Genomic DNA, 6,000 nt, shown 5'->3' with positions numbered 1-6,000 from the left:
CTGGCAACCGGCGGTATGTGTCACAGACGTCAACCACAGAGGTGCTCCATGGCCACGTGATGACACATTTACGCCCGAACACCGACCAGCAGAACACCCTCGCCCCAGCAGGTTTGCACGCAGACCGACCGTTCCTCCTGTGCAGCAGGCTCAGCCGCTCCGCTCTGCTACACGACCCCCCACGGCTGAGCGCTTCGAAGGGCAGTTCATCGATCGTCGTTTACCTGTGTGCTATAGCTGTGGCGACTTGGGTCACATTGCCAGGTACTGCAATCGCCGCCAACCACCGAGGTTCGACCGATCGACGATGTCTAGGCGGTACCGCGCTCCTCTGGGCGAAACATATTCGCCCTCGCACACATATTTAGGAAGCTTGCCTCACCAGCACCCGGAGCCGCTACGGAACCGTTCTCCAGCATCCGATCGCAGCTTGACACCACCACCCGCTCCTCGTGTAAGCCGGTCGCCCTCTCCGCGGCGTCGATACCCGTCGCCACCCCCGGAAAACTAGCCAGCGCGGCCGTTGGAGGTGAGGTCGCTGGACAATCTTCGATATCGACAGAGATACCTCCAACCATTTGTATGTTTAAGAATAAGGTGTTTGTATTAATTGACGGGGTTTCATCCATGGCCTTAGTGGACACGGGAGCAACCGTTTCAGTGATGAGTCTTGCGTTTAAAAGCCTCCTAGGACGAAAGGTGATGTTTCGCTGGGACCGTGCCGATACGTTTCGCGGAGTGAGTGGGGAGTTGTTGTATCCTGTGGGCGTGTGTAATGTAGACGTTACCTTGGGTGGTCAAATATTTAACGCGGAGTTCGCTGTTCTACCTCATTCTACGCATGACGTAATCCTGGGTCTTGATTTTTTGAAACTGTGTGGTGCCACCGTCGACTGCAAAACGGGTGAAATCAGTGTAGGTACTAGCTTTGCTGCGGCGTTTATGGAAGCCCCACCGTGTCGTGAAAGTGTGCTTTGTGTATCCCGGGATACAGTTGTGCCTCCGTTATCCGCAACGTGTGTTTCAGTCGCCTGTTTCCCCACCACCGACGGAACGTTTGACGCTACCGTGGAGCCCGTTCACCTGAGTTGCATCAAGAGGAATGTACTGATACCGTATTGCACGCTGTCAGTTGTTCAGGGACGCACCAACTTATGGGCCGTAAACTGTTCGAGTGAACCTGCAATACTACCACAGGGTCTGAAACTTGCCGCCTACCATGAAGATCACGTGCTATCGCTCGCCATTCTTACAGAGGCCCTTGATTCTGCGGATGAGCGCCATTTCGCTAATGTCTGCCCTGCGGCGCACTCCTCATTTCTGACTATGGTAAACAAGTCGCTCAGCACTAAGCAGCGTCACGAAGTGGCGAATATTCTGCTAAAACATGCCCGACTGTTTGACTTCTTCCAGCAAGAGGGACCACCATTGTTTTCTCCTTCTCGTATACACCATCGCATCGATACGGGATCTGCCCAACCGCTGCGACAGAAACCATACAGAGTCTCACCGTCGGAACGCAAGGTGATCAATGACCAAGTCCACGAAATGCTAAATAAGAATGTAATCCAAGAATCCTGTAGTCCGTGGGCAGCGCCAGTGATCCTGGTTAGAAAGAAAGATGGTACATGGCGATTTTGTGTTGACTACCGCCGCCTCAACACCATCACTAAAAAGGACGTATATACTCTTCCGCGTATTGATGATGCTATCGACTGCCTCTCATCAGCGTCTTACTTTTCGTCTGTTGACTTGAGGTCGGGGTACTGGCAGATTCCTATGCACGAGGCAGACAAGGAGAAAACGGCATTTGTAACACCAGATGGACTTTTTGAATTTAATGTGATGCCGTTCGGGCTCTGTAATGCGCCTGCAACTTTCGAGCGCTTCATGGACAACATCCTGCGTGGTTTGAAGTGGGAAGTATGCATGTGCTATCTAGATGATGTAGTGATTTTCGGGCGCACGTTCAGTGAGCACAACGCACGTCTCGATCTTGTGCTAGACTGCTTGGACAAAGCGGGTTTGGTGCTCAACTCGAAGAAGTGTCATTTTGGAGAGCGCCAAACACTCGTTCTGGGACACCTAGTGGATAAGGACGGCATACGGCCTGATCCAGCGAAGACTGCTACGGTGGAAGCCTTCAAGCAACCTCGCCATGTAAAAGAGCTACGCAGTTTCCTAGGGCTTTGCTCGTACTTCCGCCGGTTTATTCGTGGATTTGCCAATATCGCGTATCCGCTGACATGCCTCCTCCAGAAGGGCGTTCCCTTTGAGTGGACTCCTGAATGTGAAGCTAGTTTTCGTGAGCTGAAGTCTCGTCTGACGTCTCATCCCATTCTCCGACACTTCGACCATGCGGCTCCCACAGAAGTTCATACGGACGCTAGCGGTATTGGCATCGGCGCCGTTCTTATTCAACGCGTCGACACCAAAGAACACGTCGTCGCCTATGCGAGTCGTTCTTTAAGTAAGTCCGAGCGTAACTACACTGTTACAGAGCAAGAATGTCTTGCAGTTATTTTCGCAATACAGCGCTTCCGGTCGTACCTGTACGGGCGCCCCTTCACTGTGGTGACAGACCATCATTCTCTCTGCTGGCTGGTTAATCTCCGTGATCCGTCGGGCCGGCTTGCGCGTTGGACACTCCGTTTACAGGAATATAACTTTACCGTTTCTTATAAAAGCGGCCGCCGACACGCCGACGCTGACTGCCTCTCGCGCATGCCGCTTCCAACGACGGACTGCGACGCGGACAACTTCGACTGCTATATCGCATCACTAGAGCCGGGATTTCCTGATATAAATACCTTCAAGGTCGAGCAACAAAAAGACAGAACTTTAGAACCACTGCTCATTACTGCAAGGCAATCAGCACCATCCACTCGTTTCTGTGTTCGTGATGGGGTTCTTTACAAAAAGAACTATTCTACTACAGGCCCACGATATCTTCTGGTGGTCCCGGAGAGTCTCCGTGTCTCCGTCTTGCGCGCTATGCATGACGATCCAACATCTGGACATTTGGGTTCTGCGCGAACTCTCTACCGCCTCCAAGAAAGGTTCTACTGGCCTAAAATGCGCCAGACGACCGCCCAGTATGTGTCCAGCTGCAGCGAGTGTCAACGTTATAAGCGTCCGACGAGTGCTCCTCCTGGTCAACTCCATCCAGTGCCACCCCCCAGCTCTCCCTTTGAGCAAGTTGGCATCGACCTCCTCGGTCCTTTCCCGCGTTCATCCGATGGGAATCGCTGGATTATCGTGTGTGCCGATCACTTGACACGCTACTGTGAGACAGCTGCAATACCATCGGCTACTGCAACCGAAGTGTGTATTTTTCTGCTGCATTTTGTCATTCTCCGACATGGACCTCCCAGAGTCATCATCAGCGATCGTGGGCGGCAGTTCACTGCAGACGTGGTCGAAGAGATGCTTCGTCTATGTGCTTCAAGGTTTCGACATTCCACCCCGTATCATCCCCAAACAAATGGCCTTACGGAACGCACGAACAGAACTCTTACTAACATGCTGTCCATGTATGTCGAGTCAGATCATAAGAACTGGGACAGCGTGCTACCTTTCATTACGTACGCATTTAACACGTCAAAGCATGAAGTTACGGGCTACAGTCCCTTCTTTCTTCTCTACGCTCGTCCGCCTCGTTATACACTAGACACTATCTTCCCGTTTTCCAGCCACGATAATCTTTGTATATCAGAGACAGTCTGTCTTGCTGAAGAAGCCCGACGACTTGCTTCGTTACGCACTCTTGTTTCACAAGACCGGTCGAAGGCACGCTGCGACCGCCGACGCCGACACGTGATATATGACCCTGGTGATTTAGTGTTGCTCTGGAAACCAACCAGGAAACGTGGACTATGTGAAAAACTGCTGGCCCACTATGTTGGACCCTATGTTATTACGGAGCGCATCAGCGAATTAACCTACCGCATAGCACGTCTCACATCAAATGGCCGACGGTCAGCAAAGACTGAACTTTCGCATGTCGCCCGTTTAAAGCCCTTTATTTCTCGACAGCCTGTTTGACTTGCCCGGCGGGCTTCGTCTGCGCGGAGGGAAATGTGACGCTCTTAGGTGCATAGTGGGTTCACGAATGTGACGCGCTTAGGTGCATAGTGGGTTCACGCCTCAACAAACAGTATGTGGGGGCACCGAAGGGTGGTGAACGAGGACGACGACGTGTGGCTGGCTGGCTGAGTCTCGACAGGCGCTCAGTTGACCAAGGCCATCGCTTCTAACTCTACCCGGCTTCAAAGTAACGCCTTTTCTGGGCGTAACAATATATATATATGTTTGTGTATGTGTGTGTCTGTGTGTAAGTACATATATAAATATATATAACGAAATAGCACAGTTACGAAACTTTATTTATTTATTGATACTGCGGTCCTGTTTCCAGGACCTTAGAAGGGTGCATACAAAGTGAAATTCAACCAATGGAAGTACCTACTACAGCGATACTCCCATAGGTCAATCGCGATGTGCAAATGCAAGCAGCTACTGAAGCACACACAGTAAATCACTCGCTACATAAACATAGGTGCGACTCAAATAATGGCAGTGAGCATTGGGTTACAACGTCATCAGTAAGATTATTGCATTCAACAATAGTTCTAGAAAAAAAGGAAAATTTGAAGCAATTCTTTTTTGTAAATAACGGTGTTATTGTCTGTGAATGTCGATGACGTGTAGCATAACCAGTAGAGAAAGTTATAAAGCGTGACGTATCAATGTTGTAGTGCCCTTTTATGAGCTGAAATAAAAATTTTAAACGGCATGTTCGGATCCTTTGTGTCAAAGATGGCAATCCACTTCTGTTGAGAAGCTCTGTAACTGAAGTGCGGCCATACGATTTATATATGAATCGTACCGCTATTTTTTGAACTTTTTCTAGTTTAGTGATGTTTCTTTTATTAAAGGGATACCATATGACAATCGCGTATTCCAACATTGGTCAAATGATGGCATTGTAAGAAAGAAAACGCACATGAGGTGTAGCGAATTTGAGAGAGCGTCTTAGGAAATATAGTTTTCGAAGGCAGTTTGCTGTGACAATGTGAACATGTTTGTTTCACGAAAGTGTGTTAGTAATCCAGAGGCCAAGGTATTTATATGCGCTTATCTCAGGAAGCATGATATTCTCGGCATTGTAGTTGTACAATAAAGGCTTCTTTTTTAGCAATATTCTCGTAGACAGTTCTATCGAAGTTAATTTCCATTTGCCATTCATTGCACCATGTTACTATGCTTTTAAAGGCATCATTCAGTCTAATTTCATCGTCAACAGCGGAAATTTGTTTGTACAGGACACAGTCATCAACGTACAGCCTAATACCCACAGAAATCTGATCCACAATGTCATTTATGTAAAGTAAAACAGAAGCGGACCAGGAACTGATCTTTGGAGACGCCTGAATCAACGGGCACCTTAGCTTAACTGGCTGAATTTAGTGTTACAAACTGACGTCGGTTAGTCAAATAATTCTTTATCCAGGCGAGTAGTTTCTTATTTTGCAGAATGTAGCTTAGTTTATGCAGCAATTTGTTATGCGAGACTTTATCAAACGCCTTACGGAAATCCATGAAAATTACGTCGGTTTGTTTACCCTCGTTTATGGCTGCTGCAAAGTCATGAATGATTTCTACAAGTTGGGTATTAGTTGAAAATCCTCGCCTAAAGCCGTGCTGTATACAGGTAAGTAGCTTATGTTCTTCAATAAAAGCAGATATATGTTTGTGAATAATATGCTCTAACATGTTACAAGCTGTTGAGGTTATCGAAATAGGACGGTAATTCTGAATGAGTGTTTTGTCACCAGATTTGTGCAAAGGCAGGATTCTGGCATTCCGCCAATCATAAGGTACTGCAGCTCAGTATAGCGTTTCACACCACTCAGCACACCACTCAGCATAAAGTTTCAAGAAAGCATTTGGGATATTGTCTGGTCCAGGAGATATTTTACCTCACGGTTCAACAGCAGA

This window comes from Dermacentor andersoni, chromosome 11, assembly GCF_023375885.2.
Source record: "Dermacentor andersoni chromosome 11, qqDerAnde1_hic_scaffold, whole genome shotgun sequence".
In the NCBI taxonomy this organism is placed as follows: Eukaryota; Metazoa; Arthropoda; class Arachnida; order Ixodida; family Ixodidae; genus Dermacentor; species Dermacentor andersoni.
The sequence above is the reverse complement of the archived record's forward strand: the minus strand, read 5'-3'. Positions refer to the sequence as shown.